The sequence below is a fragment of the Ovis aries genome, chromosome 1, assembly GCF_016772045.2.
Source record: "Ovis aries strain OAR_USU_Benz2616 breed Rambouillet chromosome 1, ARS-UI_Ramb_v3.0, whole genome shotgun sequence".
NCBI classification, from domain to species: domain Eukaryota; kingdom Metazoa; phylum Chordata; class Mammalia; order Artiodactyla; family Bovidae; genus Ovis; species Ovis aries.
The window spans coordinates 37703508-37720005 of NC_056054.1; the positions used below are offsets into that span (position 1 = coordinate 37703508).

Consider the following 16498-nt stretch of genomic DNA (forward strand, 5'->3'; position numbering starts at 1 on the left):
TTTGGCCCAGGGTCCTCACTGTGAACATCTCAGAATTTAGCTAAGAGAGTTTTCTTCCAGTGAGTGGATGTTTGATGTGGTTAGGGGAGTGGAATCAAAGACTAAATGCTCTATCAACACACACTACTTTGTTTGGAATACAACAGAATATGAAAAAATAGCTTTGTTGGACAGAATTCCCCTTCAAAATGGAATTTTGCAACCTCCTGGAACATTTAATATTTTGACATAGAAGCAGTTCATTACATGTTCTGTTAAACTGTCTGCTCAGTGTTCTAACCTTGTAACACCTAGTGGTGTTACGTAACTTTTCATTTGTTTATGGCCTATCCCAGGATCAAGTATGCCCAGTTAGCTCCCAACCTCTCTCACAAGCTCATCATATTTTAGATGTTTTGAGTATATACAACTGTATCTTTTTCTAGTTTTTCTCCCCTATTAAGCTTGTGAAGGTCAGAACTCCTACACAATTCATTTCTGTAGACACTCCCCCCACCCCATCCAGTTCAGTTCAGTTCAGTCACTCAGTTGTGTCCAACTCTCCGCGACCCCATGAGTCGCAGCACGCCAGGCCTCCCAGTCCATCACCAACTCCCGGACTTCACTCAGACTCACGTCCATTGAGTCCGTGATGCCATCCAGCCATCTCATCCTCTGTCGTCCCCTTCTCCTCCTGCCCCCAATCCCTCCCAGCATCAGAGTCTTTTCCAATGAGTCAACTTTTTCGCATGTGGTGGCCAAAGTACTGGGGTTTCAGCTTTAGCATCATTCCCTCCAAAGAAATCCCAGGGCTGATCTCCTTCAGAAGGGACTGGCTGGATCTCCTCGCAGTCCAGGGGACTCTCACACATGGCAGATCATCTCCAAGTTACAGATAAGGAACAAAGACACAAAAAAGCTCTGCGGTCAATCCAAATTTACCCAATTAATTAGGGGCAGGACTCCATTAGTCCACCCTGCCTCTCAAAGCCAATGTGCAGTAAAGAAATGAGGACTGAGGCTTTCAGTTCAAAATCGACCAAAGAGGCAGTCACTGGCAGACAGCAGTGATGGCCCATGTGTAACTACCAGGCCACGTTAGAAACGGTTCCAGCACAGCCCATGCCCAGGAGCATGGATTTCCTTGGGTCAGCCCAACTTCAGCAGTATATCCCCACACCCTCTCCCTCCACATTGATTCTTTTTAATGATACCATTTTTAACCTCAAATCCAAATACAAAGAAACCTTCCTCTATTTAGCCCTGAAACTGAAACCTAGCTCTGTACTTGTGTTCCTTTCAAACGTCTCTTTATTCTGCAATAATAAAAATGCCATATTTCATCCCAGAACAGGCTGCATGCCAAAATAAATAGCACCTTGGATTTCCTTAAAAAGAAAACTTGGCTCAAAGCACAGCATTATTGCCATGAGAATTCTTGGAGAATTCAACCTAACAAAGTCAAATATTTAGCAAGGTAGTGCACCAACAGCGATCTGTCAATCCCTGCACGACCTCTTGCAAAGACAGAAATGCTCTTTCCAAAAGAGGAAAAAAATTACTTATACCTGGTACCGATCTCCCCAGACGATGAGAGCTTCCCGCGTCCCCGCTACAGGGCCCCATCCCTTCAAGTGGAAATGTCTCCTGCGCTAAGAATCAGGAGGCATCTGACAGAGCTGCTTAAGAGGGCTGAAGCACAGGCACCCGGGGAGTGAGACACACTCCTGGAAAAGCTTCCACCAGCGGACTCGCTTCCCACTGACCCAGGAAACAAAGAGATAATTCATGCTCAATAAATAACACATTAACACAATCTCATTAACACAATCTCGTTAACTCCGTTCCCACATTTTTCTGCATGTGTCTGTCATTTTTTGCCTGCATTGCAGCAGCTGAATCTGGAGCTTCATGAAGAAGAGAAAACTGTCAGGAGGGAAGCAGTGACCACAGTACCTTCCCTTGGCATCCTTCCCCCGCCCCAGCCTGGAGCCAGAGAAGTCACTTCCTCTCGGGGGCTCTGCTGCTGGACCGGAGCTCGTCGCTCCTGAGTTCAGCACGGCAACACTGGCTCCCTAGCTGTTACAGATTTGGTCAGGTGATCTGTGACCTTGCTGGAAAAGCAAACACTGACTTCATTTTGGCTCTCAGGAAGAGGGGACTGGGGTCAGAAAGGAATTTGATGCTCAATAAGCTGATACTAGATCTTGCAGAAAGAGGAAAAAAGCACAGATCATTCGATTAGAAAGTTTGTTCTCAGAGCTGCTAGCAGTTTAGAGGGATGCATCTAAAGATGCTGAAATGGTACACACCTTTCTCCCTGGACTCTCCCAGAGCTAGGCACTCAACTGGGACAGGGGTCATAATTAATTATGCTTTTCCTCCTCCCTCCCTGCAGCTGAGTGGCTCATTAATAAAATTGTTCCTAATGAAAACACAGCATCCTAAAAAGCTGAAACCCTCCACTGGTGCTTCTCTTTCTTCCAGGCTCTGTCTTAGAAACTTCCTCCCCCGCCCACCCGCCTCCTGGATCCCACAGCGGAGTAAGGCTTCTGTGAGCAATCCCCAGACTACTCACTGCCCCCATCAATCAGTGACTGGAAGTTTATGGGGCAGAGCTTGAAGAAACAATGACCAGTGAGCTCCTGGGGCCAGACAGACAGCCCCTGCTTCCTGCTGCTCTACAAATCTGATGCCCCAGCTCTGATATGCGCCCAATTCTGGCAGAAAGAGAAAGGCAAGGGAGTACCTTCTATAAGGATCCAGCTCCAGGCAGGGCTTCCAAGCGCGGACCAGTGACTTCAGAGGGGCGGGTGCAGGAGCTGGGGAAAAGGCAGCTGTGCAAGAGCAAGGTCTCAGGATGTCCCAGGCAGGCGCCGTGAAGAGGCTCGGCCAGCCCACTGCAGCTGCAGCTCTCTGGAGCAGAGGCAGGTGTGAGGCGCAGGCACAGATGCTCTGCAAATCTAGCACCACCACCAGACCTGAAGGAGATACAGGGGGGTGGATGCCGTCCAAACGGGCCAGGAAAGCGTCTGGGCTCCCGTATACAGTCTCAGCAAAAGGATTAGAGGACCTTATCTCCTTGACCTTCTGTGGCTCTAGTCAAAGGAGGCTGTCCTCGGAAATGAAGCCCTGTCAGGAAGACATGTCGAAGCAGCTCTGACCTTTGCAGGCACTGCCTGTCAAGATGTGTTCTCAGAGGCCAGGGCAGATTCCTGTTTAACCCACACTGAAACTGATGCCAGAGCTGAGTGCTGGCTGCATCCAGCCCAGGACACTGGGAAAGCACTTCACCTCCAGCTTAAGGCAGCCGGGCAGGGCTGAGTGTCCCCACTGGACAGGTGAAGAAAGTGAGAGACAACGACTTCCCTTGGCTCACCCACGAGTGAATCTGGATTAAAATGAAGATTCCTGGGATAGAGTTCTGTGTTTTTCCCACTACACTGGATCACACTCTTGCTTTCCTTGGAAAACTCTAGAGCATCTTGTCCAAAGCAGAGGTTAACAAACTTACTGCAGGGCATGGGATGATGTGATGCACGAGGCTAGGAAACACCAACATTCACTTGTTTCAACTGTTTAAAGTATTTAACTAGCATGCAGACCAAACCATCAAAACTTACATAAGAAATACACTTTGCAGTTATACGAAAAAATATACAGAGGCGCAAACTGTCTCTCTGATAGCTTTTAAATGATCATCGACCATCCCCTTAGAATTGGCTAGAGAAAGGCTAGAAGCATAAGACATTCCATCAGGAAGCTGAGTTAAAAAGAGCTCTCCATTCACCAGGTCCTATGACTTTCTAGCCACCTACTCTGCCTCTCTGATTTTTCTATGTGACAGAGGTAAGCCCTCTGATTTCCTCTCCCAAGATAAATTCTTCCTTATTCAAGACAAAATGGTGAGAGGCTTACTCACAGAACTGAGCCTTTCTTGAAGCAACTAACATTCTTCTGGGAACACTGGCCAGTTCCCATCTGTCCCCGCAAGCTCTGTTCAGCATCCTCCCCGCTCCCCCCCCCGCCCCCCGCCGCCCCCAGTGCTGTAACCAGCCTTCCTATTTCCACCGCTCCTGTCAGCCCTCGACTGCCGCAGCTATCACTTGAATTCTAATTGCTGCCTCTGTGTCTGTCTCCCAGACCAGCATCATGAGCTCGACGTTCCATAAAGGTTGTCAAACTGAACTTATCCATGATACCAATGGCTATAAACACAGATGACCTCTTCAGATACTCCCTTAGGTACCAAGAAAGTGCCTCTTCTTTCCAACAGTGCTAGGCCTCTCATCAGACTGAAAAAAAAAAAAACCTCAGCAAAATGAGGGAAGGAAATAGTAGCCCCTAGCAGTGCCACAGATCAGCTTGGCTCAGGTGCCAGGACCGCAGAGTCACAGGAAAATACATACACACACACGTATACCTCAAACCAAGTCACCCTATCTCCTTCAGAGCTCTTCCTGAAGACAAGCAGCACTTCCAGTTCTCTGCGCTCCACACAAGGTACTGGTTCAGGCACGGTGCTGACTACCTATGTCTCTAAGAGGAGAGGAGATTCTTCTTTCTTTTCTGTCTTTTGCCCTTACCCAGTACACACAATTTACTCCATGGTCAAGCATAGAGGTGAGCAGAAATAGGAATCTTATCCCCATCTTCCAGATGAGAAAACAAAGTTGGTTCCCATGGTTACAAAGGTAAGAAAAGGCAAAGCCTCGATGCAAACTCAGATATTCTGTCTTCCACTCTAATACTCTCCTCTAAACCACACAGCCTGAACTGGGCATGCAGGTGAATTCAGGAGACACAGGACTTCAGGATGTAAGCTTCAATGCTAGTGCTCTCAAGGCAGAAGGTGATCTCACATTTAGGGAAGATCTTCATGGGAAAGCCAACGACTTTGGAGAGGAAATCTGAGCTTCCTCTCCATAGCCTCTGGCCCTTACCATGTTGAGATACTGGCATGTCTCTACCCTTACATCTCACTCAGACACATACCTTAAGACTAGTAGCCAATTTCATGTTACCACCAAGCTACCCAGAAAATTCCCCTGGGCCAGACACACTTATCCAAAAAAACTTTTCCGTCAGGGATCATTTGTCTTGGGGGAGGTTTGACTCCTTTTGCAATTTAGAAACCTCCAAACTCTATGGCTCAGGTCCTTTTGCTCCATGATGAAGAAAAGGTAAGCATCTCAGTCAGACAAGATGGCACCAGGCGAGAGGGAAAAGAGGTGGAACTATCTGAAGAATGTGCCTTTTATCTAAGCGGTTCCTTAGGCTTTTGCACTTTGCCCAGAGAGGTCAGCTATTTGGCAGTCTGTACAATTACACCGGGCTGGGCAGCAGCACACTGCTTAGGGACACGTACTGCTGAAACAGCCTCAGAGCAGGCTGGTTACAGCCATTCTGATGGGACACAATTTCACTGGACGCAGAAAGAAATCACCCATGGGAGATCGGTGGGTGTAGCAGTCCAGTGGGAATGAGCTGTTCAAATGACTGACCCTTTAAGGCAGATGAAAATTTCTCAGGGAGGAAACAGGGCCCGTTGCAGGGCCTGAGGAGGCTGCAGTAAACAATGGTCCTTGGGGAAAAAGAAAGGCATCAGGGTCCCAGGGAAAGACCTCTACTCCTCATCCCTCCCCTCACTGACACCTTTCCAGAATGCTCTTAGTCTCTGACTCAATCACACTGTAAAATCGAGATGCCAGTAGACAAATGAGGAAGGGGCTGTTGCTGCTGCTGCTGCTAAGTCGCTTCAGTCGTGTCCGACTCTGTGCGACCCACAGACGGCAGCCCACCAGGCTCCCCCATCCCTGGGATTCTGCAGGCAAGAACACTGGAGTGGGTTGCCATTTCCTTCTCCAATGCATGAAAGTGAAAAGTGAAAGTGAAGTTGCTCAGTCGTGTCCGACTCTTAGCGACCACATGGACTACAGCCCACCAGGCTCCTCCATCCATGGGATTTTCCAGGCAAGAGTACTGAAGTGGGGTGCCATTGCCTTTTCTGTAAGGAAAGGGCACAAGCAACCAATTCAAGAAAGAAGAAATACCAGTGTTTACTGTTAGAAAATGTTTAACCACATGAATTAATCATCAAAAAGATGCCAAAGAAACATCAGAACGGCATACTATTTATCTACCCTACACTGTGCCGGGCACTCTAGGTCCATTTCGAAACCAGCCAATTTAATTTCAACAATGACCCTATACAGTGGTACTGGTTATTTCCATTATTTGAGGACAAAGCTGAGGCTTAGAGCAGTTAGCCAGATACTGAGACCATCAGCGCCAGGATTCGATTCCAGGTATCGTTTTGCTTTCAACCACAGACTCTCACAAGTTAGAAAAACAAGTTTTTTTTGTTTTAAGGAGAGGTCCTCAGTGTTGAGAAGTGTGATAAGGGGACACTCTCCTCCCCTTCCCAGAAGATGGCAGCAGAGTCAGGGCAGCTGCAGCCCACGCAGGGGCAGGCCTCTCCCAGCGACCGGCTTGTGTGTGCAATGCTCTGGCTTAGTTCGTGCATGCGCACAGGCAACTGCAAAATCAAATACAACAAAATGAAACAGCGAAGCAAGAAGATGAAAAAGGTCCCCGTGACTTGAGATCTCTTTTGTTGGTCTAAAAAAGTCATCACTATGATGACATATTCTTCAATAAATGGCTGGGAGGGGGGAGTGGGAAATCACCATCATCCCCCCATCTTGATACAACCTGTTTCATGTCCATCTACTTTGCATATTTTAACATAATTGAAGAGCAATTTCTATGGTGGCTAAGAGTCTGGACTCCAAGCCAAGAAACCATGGCTAGAATCCCAGCTCTGCTAATGACTGTGCAACCTTGGACAAATTACTTAAACTCTCTGTGTCTTCCCTGGAGAAGGAAATGACAACCCACTCCAGTACTCTTGCCTGGAGAATCCCATGGACAGAGGAGCCTGGCAGGCTACTGTCCATGGGGTCACAAGAGTCAGACATAATTGAGCGACTAAACTACTAACTACTACCCTGGGCCTTAGCCGCCTCACTTGTAAAATAGGAATAGTAACACACTGTACAAATCATGGCTCTGTCAGGAGAATTAAATAAGATGGCAATACAGGTCAGCAACCTAGAGGCTGGTATATAGTCTGTGTTTAATAAATAATACATATATTACTATTAACATAATGGTACAAATTTAATTATGAATTTAATTTGGTATTTAAAATTTCATAATGTAACATTTAGAAAATACAGTGATACCCAATTTATAGTGATTACTGTAAATGGCTGTGCAAGATTCCATGGACTTAAGCCTTATTTTCCAAACCCACTTCCTCCTGGAGATCATTTCACCTCAAGTTTAACCCTCCCTGCAATGCTACCCAGATCAGCCAGGCTGTCAGACAGGCCTATGTGCAGGTCTCCAGGGAAAACCCCAATTTCAGGTGCTGGAATCCAGCTGCCACATATGGTGATGAATGATTAAGAGCAAGGATTTCAAGGCAAAAATAGACCAGGTTCAAATTCTGATTGTGTGACCTTGAGAAAATTTCCTTATTCAAGAAGAGCCCAGTTCAGTACACAGCTGGGAGAACTGTACGAGATAAGGTATATTGAAGTGCTTCTGCCAATGCTCAGGATTTAGTGAACACTCAGTAAATGTTAGCTATGATTACTTTTTAAAACCCACAGTGTTTTAAGCAAGGAAAGGCCAGGAATTGTATTTATTTTATTTATCTCCTTATTCCTAACAGCTGGCATGGTAGGAACGCAACAAAAATGTGTTGAATTAATGAATAAATAAACAGATTAATGGATACATCATAGAGACTGCCAGAGCTGGAAAGGATTTTTTAATAGCCTTATTTAGATATAATCTACATACCGTACAATTTACCCATAAAAATTATACAATAGCTGCAGCATACTCAGAGATGTGCAAACATTGCTACAACCTAATTTTTTAAATTGTAATAAAATATTGTTTAGTAGTTAAGTTGTGTCTGACTCTTTTGGAAGCCCATGGACTGTAGCCTGCCAGGCTCCTCTGTTCATGGAATTGTCTAGGCAAGAATACTGGAGTGGGTTGCCATTTCCTCCTCCAGGAGATCTTTTCGAACCCGCGTCTCCTACATTGGTAAGTGGATTCTTTACCACTGAGTCACTAGGGAAGCCCATGGTAAAATATGCTGTGTGTGTGTGCTTAGTCACTCAGTCATGTCTGACTCTTTGTGACTCCATGGACTATACAGTCCATGAAATTCTCTAGGCCAGAAAACTGGAGTGGGTAGCCTATCCCTTCTCCAGGGGATCTTCCCGACCCAGGGAGCGAACTAGGGTCTCCTGCATTGCAGACAGATTCTTTACCAATTGAGCTATCAGGGAAGCCCAAAATAAGTTAATACATACCATAAAATTTACTATTTTAACCATCTGTCAATGTAGAATTCAGTGGCTTTCACAATGCTCTGTAACCATCACTACTATCTATAACCCAAGCTTTTTCATCATCTCCAACCTGAACTCTATGACCTATTAAACAATAACTCCCCATTCCCTCTTGCTGCCAGCCCTGGTAAGACCTATTCTACTTTCTGTCTCTATAAACTTCCCTATTCTAGGTACCTTCTGTAAGTGGAATTATGGAATATTTGTCCTTCTATGTCTGGCTTATTTCATTTAGCCTTTTCAAGGCCCATCCAAGTTGCAGCATACACCAAAATTTCATTTCTTTTGATGATCGAGTAATATTCCATCATATGTACACACCACATCTTGTTTATCCATTCATCTATCAGTTGATACTTGCGTGGTTTCCATCTTTTGGCTATTGTGAGTAATGCTGCTGTGAACACTGCTGTACAAGTATTTGTTCAAGTTCCTGCTTTCATTTATTTTGGATATATACCTAGGAATGAAACTGCTGGGTTATATGTTAATTCTATGTTTAAACTTTGAGTAACTGCCAAAATATTTCCAAAACAGCTACACCCTTTTACATTCCCACCAGCAACACATGAAGGTTCCAGTTTCTCCATATCTTCACCAACATGTTTGTTTTGGGGTTTTTTTTTTTCAACTAAAAAATATCATTCTAGGAATCCTAGTAAGTATAGTAGGTGTGTAGTGTTAACTGATTGTGGTTCTGATTTGTATTTCCCTAATGACTAACTAATGACTTCCCTGGTGGCTTAGACGGTAAAGCATCTGCCTACAATGTGGGAGACCTGGGTTCAATCCCTGGGTCAGGAAGATCTCCTGGTGAAGGAAATGGCAACCCATTCCAGTATTCTTGCCTGGAAAATCCCATGGACAGAGGAGCCTGGTAGACTACAATACATGGGGTCGCAAAGAGTTGGACACAACTGAGTGACTTCACTTAATGACTAACTTGTATCTAGAGTACATCATGAGAAACACTGCGCTGGAAGAAGCACAAGCTGGAATCAAGATTGCTGGGAGAAATATCAATAACCACAGATATGCAGATGACACCACCCTTATGGCAGAAAGTGAAGAGAAACTAAAAAGCCTCTTGATGAAAGTGAAAGTGGAGAGTGAAAAAGTTGGCTTAAAGCTCAACATTCAGAAAACAAAGATCATGGCATCTGGTCCCATCACTTCATGGGAAATAGATGGGGAAACAGTGGAAACAGTGTCAGACTTTATTTTTGTGGGCTCCAAAATCACTGCAGATGGTGACTGCAGCCATGAAATTAAAAGACGCTTACTCCTTGGAAGGAAAGTTATGACCAACCTAGATAGCATATTCAAAAGCAGAGATATTACTTTGCCAACAAAGATCCATCTAGTCAAGGCTATGGTTTTTCCAGTGGTCATGTATGGATGTGAAAGTTGGACTGTGAAGAAAGCTGAGCACTGAAAAATTGATGCTTTTGAACTGTAGTGTTGGAGAAGACTCTTGAGAGTCCCTTGGACTGCAAGGAGATCCAACCAGTCCATTCTAAAGGAGATCAGTCCTGGGTGTTCTTTGGAAGGAATGATGCTAAAGCTGAAACTCCAGTACTTTGGCCACCTCATGCGAAGAGTTGATTCATTGCAAAAGACTCTGATGGTGGGAGGGATTGGGGGCAGGAGGAGAAGGGGACAACAGAGGATGAGATGGCTGGATGGCATCACTGACTCGATGGACGTGAGTCTGAGTGAACTCCGGGAGTTGGTGATGGACAGGGAGGCCTGGCGTGCTGCAATTCATGGGGTTGCAAAGAGTCGGACATGCCTGAGCGACTGAACTGAACTGAACTGAATGACTAATGATTATTGAGCATCTTTTCATGTGCTTATTGACCACTGGAATATCTTCGTTGGAGAAATGTCTATTCGAGTCCTTTGTCCAGTTTTTAATTGGGTTGTTTGTTTTTGTTGTCAGAGTTCTTTATCACATATCTGGTAATGGGTTAGTATCACTGATATCATTAACCCATTATCAGATATGTAATTTGCAAATATTTTCTTCCATTCTGTAGGATGTCTTTTTGCTTTCTTGACAGTGTTCTTTGATGCACAAAGGTTATGAAGTCCAATTTATCTATATTGTTTTTTGTTGCCTGTGCTTTGGTATCATGTCCAGGAAATGATTGCCAAAGTCACTACCATAGAAATTTTCTTCAATGTTTTCTTCTAAGAGCTGTATAGTTTTAGCTCTTAAGTTTAGGATTTTGAACCGTTTTGAGGTCATTTTGAACCATTTTGAGGCTTAAGATAAAGGTTTCATTCTTAGGAATGTGAATATTCAAATATTGCCGGAACTCATTATTGAAAAGTCCGCAGTCAAATTTTAGAACATTTTCATTACCCTCAAAGGAAATTTCATACATGGGATTTCATTTTTTAAGGAATTAGGGCCATAATGAATTATTGAGAATTAATAAACCTTGGCATTCATATATGAAAATTAGTTGATTAGAAGAGTTTCCTGAGAATATTAATTCTCTATTCTACAAAAGTATGACATCCATCCATCAGTAAATAATACTGCAGAACTAGGGTGCACGCATGCAGGCAAAGAGCTGGAAATCCTGCAGTTTTCAGGAAGGGTGCTTTGTTATTACTGCAAAAGATATTTGCCGTGTTTTGGGAGCTACCCAGCACCACGTGAACACCCTTCTTATGTCTGGGTTATTTCCTTCCTTAGGAGTTCCACATCTTCAAGGCAGAACACAGAATTTACAGTGCCAGCCTCTTTCACATTTAGGATCCCCTTGTGGGACCTGCACTCAACATGCAGAGGCTCCCAGGCCAGGCTTCAGCTTGGAAGTGCCCTGGAAAATCCAGGGCTGAAGGCAAGCAGTTCTGGGGAAGGTGGTGGAGTGACTTGACATCCTCTAATAAATTCCTCTTTGAAGTAAACTTGCTAGAATCAGTTCTGTTGTTTGCAACTGTGACACTTGACTGCTACAATGAGGCATTGGCGTTGCCTGGGTTTTTAATTGTTCTATTCCATTAATTTACATTACTTGGAAAATGACTCTTGAGAGTTCCTGCTGACTGTTTTGTCCTGAGGATTTACTGCATGACCATGTCGATGATTTTTCTCTTCCCCTTTGTCCTTTATTACCAAATTCTTTCTCACCCAAAAGTGAGAATCAGTGGGCTCAGTGGGCCACAAGGTCTTTCGCTTGGCCAAACTGGGCCACAGTCCAAAGAGCTTGGAACCACAGCTGGGAGCAAATCAAGGAATTCAGCTTCTTCTCCTCCCTCCTGGGTCACTTCAGTGAAAGCGTCATAAGAGTAGGCACATGTACACCCTCTGCAGTGGGGTGCCCCTGAACCTACCCTCTTTGGGCAGCCCCCACTCCCAGCATCACAGTCTTGATCAGGATCCAGCGGAAGACTTCATAGGCACCAGGCTGGCTTCAGAACACGGCTGCAGGTGCAGACACTTTAGGGCTCGTGTGGGCTGCGGCATCTGCCTTCTGGGTTGGGAGGAAGATTTTTCTTGGCACAAGGAAGTCCGTTAAACAAAACTGAACCTGATAAGTCATCTCCAGATAACTGGGTGAAGCCAGTGATGTTTCCAAACTTTTCAGACAAGTTGGAAGGCTTTTTATTATTATTTCACAAGGTCCCACCTGGCCCTCTAGCTAACACAGTCGATAAAGGAGCGGGCACATGTGATGTGGGTCAGACAAGGGTGATGAGCATTCAACCTCAGCACCATGTGGCTGAAGACAAGCTGGGAGTCATTAAAGATGAAGCAGAGAGAGGCTGTGAGAGAAGAAGGGCTCGAGAAACTTCTATCGACCTCAACTTTCCTTGGTGATTGGTTCATTGACAGTGTGCCACATGGCAATACAAAGGAAGGTTATACGCTATTCTGGTTTAGGTTTTGTTTTGATCTGTTTTGTTTTAAAGTCATTAAGGAAAGGTGTTTCCAGAACTGACATCCCATTTTGGATCATCCCATAGCAGCTCAAAGGTATCACAAAATGGTTACACATTGGGAGCATATGACAGGTAGACTTTCATTTAAAGTGAAAGTGTTAGTCACTCAGTTGTGTCCAACTCTTTGAGACCCCATGGACTGTAGTCCACCAGGCTCCTCTATCCATGGAATTCTTTAGGCAAGAATACTGGAGTGGGTTGCCATTCCTTTCTCCAGGGGATCGTCCCAGCCCAGGGATTGAGTGTGAGTCTCGTGCATTGCGGGTGAATTCTTTACCATCTGAGCCACCAGGGAAGCCCAGACTTCCATTCAGTTTACTTCAGTTCAGCCTCTCAGTCGTGTCCAACTCTTTGCGACCCCATGGACTGCAGCATGCCAGGCCTCCCTGTGCGTCACCAACTCCTGGAGTTTATTCAAACTCATGTCCATTGAGTCAGTGATGCCATCCAACCATCTCATCCTCTGTCATCCCCTTCTCCTCCCACCTTCAATCTTTCCCAGCATCAGGGTCCTTTTAAATGAGTCAGTTCTTCGCATCAGGTGCCCAAGGTATTGGAGTTTCAGCTTCAGCATCAATCTTTCCAACGAATATTCAGGACGGATTTCCTTTAGGATGGACTGGTTGGACTTTCATTAGGTAACTCCAATTAAAAAAAAAAAAAAACCGCAAAGATGCTCACATTTTTTCTTCCAGTCAGATTTTAGGAGGTTTTTGTAATTGAGGCCCCTCTTTTATACTTTTGGGTCTCCTTTAGGGCACTAGCTCAGAGCAATGCAGGTGGTGGAGTGTGCAATTAGTCCTTCTGATGATCTGCTGTTGTCTGCACCTGAAGTCGAGAAACACAACACAGGACCTGGGACCATATCCGCATCTACTAACGGGGAAACTGCAGCTCAAGGAGTTGCCCATACCATACAGCAAGGCCAAGGTCAGATGCTGCTCCCTAGCCGCCTGCTTTCCTTTATAAACCTGGTGCTGATGGCCCTGGTCTGCAGTCTAGCATTTTAGGACACCACACTGATGGTTTCTTTGAAAACAATGTGGCTGGTGTCCCCAGTTTAAACAGAGGATAATGCACCGATGTGGGTAAATTGAGCAGGTGAACTGCTCTTACTCCTATTGGTGACCTTTGCTTGCAGCCTCTGGCCACAGGTAAAGTGTGATGCGCAGCAATGGAAACAGTTGCCACTGGCAATTAGGCACATCTTGTGTACTGGGTCCTCGACTCATCCTCATTCAGCCCTGGAATGGTACTAGCTCAACTCCCCTGTAAATGAAGTAAAGATGGCCACCTCATGGCCCGGCCTCAGCTCAGGATGTGTTCAAAGAAACAGCAGTTAAGTAGAAAAAAATGAATTGGAGGCAGTCCAAAGCTTCACTGCAGTCTCCAGAGAAAACACGAAAGGGGAAGTGCATTCTTAGCACAAAGCCAAAGTCTTAAAGTTTTTCTTTCCTGTCTCTGCTGTTCTCAGTATCTATTTCCAGCAAAGCAACTGCTCCAGCAGCCTTGTGCCCTGTTCCCCAGCCTCCCTTAGCAAACTCTCCACCTGGCTCTTCCCTCCCTCCCCTCCCTCACCTCTGGCATCCATTCATCCATCCTCTGCCATCTCTCTCTCTCCTTGTCACAGTCCTAATATCGGCTCCATTTGTCCAGAGATGTCTCATCACTAGATGACCCCGGTTGGCATAATAATGGAGGGGCAAGAGCCAAGCAAGCTATGCCAGAAGTTTTCTTGGAAGGGAATTACTTGAAGGCTCTATGGGCAAAGAAGTTTTGAATACTCATGCATTTATATTTTTAATTCCCTGTCACATCCATTTTACAGATTCAAAAACTGAGGCATCATCATCATAATAGTCACTACTCCTATTGTTATAATAATAAAATTATTGTTAGCCAGACACTGTCCAATATTGTACAGTGATAATGTTCAATTTCACAATGACCATATTTGGTAGGTAATATTATATCCCTTTCACAAATGATAGGCTCAGGACATAAAGCTAGTAAGCTGCAGGCTGGAATTCAAACTGAGGTATGTCTCACTCTAGAGACCAAGCTTTTAACCACAGTGTTCTCTGCCTTTCAGGTTTTAGTTCGGCAGTTGTCTGTGAAGTGAGTTGCCGGTGGAGTCGGAATAGAAAGAGAAGGAACAAGACTGGATTTAGCAAAGGAACAAATTTACCGTTTAATTCCATCACCACTCATGCTCATTAAATATCGGATGATTATTAACATATAAACAACATTTGGGGGGCATGCAATAGGTCTATAAATAAGATGCATTTATTTCCAAAGGACTAGACTAAGAAATGCAGTGACATTCTGCTTAACTTAAAATTATTTAATCAATACAATACAATTACTTTTCAAATAATCTTTGAAAGTTCCAAGGAGTCTTGAAACATTTAATTGCTATTTAATCAGATAGCAGCAGTCAAGTTACACGGATGTCAATTTTAGAGAAAATGCTCTTTGCAGATCTATTCCTCTGTCAAATTTTCCATTACAAACATTATTTTCAGAGTTTTAGGTTACAAATTAATTTCCTTTCTTTTTTGTTCACAGGGGTGGGGGTGATGTGGCCGCTGCAGGGCTCCACAGCTCCTTCCTCATATAACTTAGGAGAGAGATGCCCTTCCTGAGAATGGAACAGCTCCCCCCAAAGCAGTGGGGTGCTGCTGCCAAAGAATGAGTGCAGGCCCCAAGTCCAGCCCAGATCCCCCTCAATGGCTCCATGCATATAAACCAGGAGCAGCCTTGGGCCAAGACGTGAGCCAGAAGTTTGCCTGGATCCCATTCACATCCACTACACCTATTCTGAGGAACCCATGAAGTGAAGGCAATGGATAAGAATGGAACGAATACCCAGAGAAACCCAAGGTCAAAAAGACTCATGCACTTTGCACCCTAATCTTCACTGCAGCACTACTTACAATAGTCAGGACATGGAAGCAATTGAAATGTTCTTCTAGAGAGGAACAGATAAAGACGTGGTACATATATACAATGGAATATTACTCCCCCATAAAAGGAATGAAACTGAGTCATCTGTAGAGACATGGATGGACCTAGTGTCTGTCATATGGAGTGAAGTAAGTCAGAAAGAGAAAAACAAGTATCATACATTAGCACATATATGTGGCATAGAGAAAAATGGTATAGATAGTTTTATTTCTGAAGAAAAAGAGACACAGACATAGAGAACACACATACGGATTCCGAGGGAGAAGGTGGGGGCGTGAGATGAACTGGCGTACTGGGACTGATGTACATACACTATCAATATTATGTATAAAAAAGATAACTAATGAGAATCTACTGCATAGCACAGGGAACTCTACTCAATGTTCTATGACCTAAATGGGAAGGAAACCCAAAAGGGAAGCAATTTGTGTATTCATGTGGCCGATGCGCTTTGCTGTACAGTAGAAACTGGCGCCACATTGCAAAGCAACTATATTCCAATAAAAAAAATTTTTTTTAAGACTAGAACAAACAATGAATATAAAAATCAGGATCTCTGGGACAGGAATCAATGTTTTACAAGCCCTCCAGGTGATTTCTAGGCACTCTATAGTTTGAGGAGTCCTGCTCTAACTTACTTTTAAAAAAACATTTTGGGACTCAGTTCAGTGCTTCTCAAACTGTATTAGGCACATCCAACACCGATAGATCTTGATAAAACGCAGATGCTGAGTCAGTGCGGGTGGGGTAGGGCCTGAGAGTCTGTATTTCCAACAAGCTCTCAAAAGATGCTGATGCTGCAGATCCCAGCACCAAGAAGCCAGCCTGTGATGGGTGTCTGTCTGGTTGGGAAGGGATGGGAAGGTATCCAACAGACCTCAGCACAATTCCTCACTGTGTGCTTGCAAGCTATGTGACCTCGGCCATGTCACTTTGCCTCAGAGCCAGTTTCCTCAGCTGTGAAAGGGTATAGAAAGTAGCACACACCTTAGAGGCTCATGTTCTGATGGCAACACGCCTGGACTTAACACAGCATTGGCATGCAGAAAACGCTGCATCATTAGCCGTGGTTGCTGTGGTGTCTGAGGGAAAGAAGGGACTAATAAGTGCTCAATAGTTGTTCCCTGTTTGGTTATTATTCATTGAGAGCTGCCATG

General features: G+C 44.6%; 1 protein-coding gene across 4 annotated transcripts in view; it reads right to left on the bottom strand.

The window, feature by feature from the left end:
- Positions 1-16498, bottom strand: part of KANK4 (KN motif and ankyrin repeat domains 4) — a 73592-nt gene that overhangs the window by 37910 nt on the left and 19184 nt on the right. The window contains exon 2 of one of the 4 annotated variants that reach the window (XM_004002033.5): positions 2729-2960. The exons of 2 other annotated variants lie outside the window; for them this stretch is intronic. The gene's annotated coding sequence lies outside the window, so the exon portion shown is untranslated. Of the gene's footprint in view, positions 1-1935; positions 2049-2728; positions 2961-16498 lie in introns of those variants that run through there. One more of the 4 variants, XM_042248959.2, reaches the window with a different exon arrangement.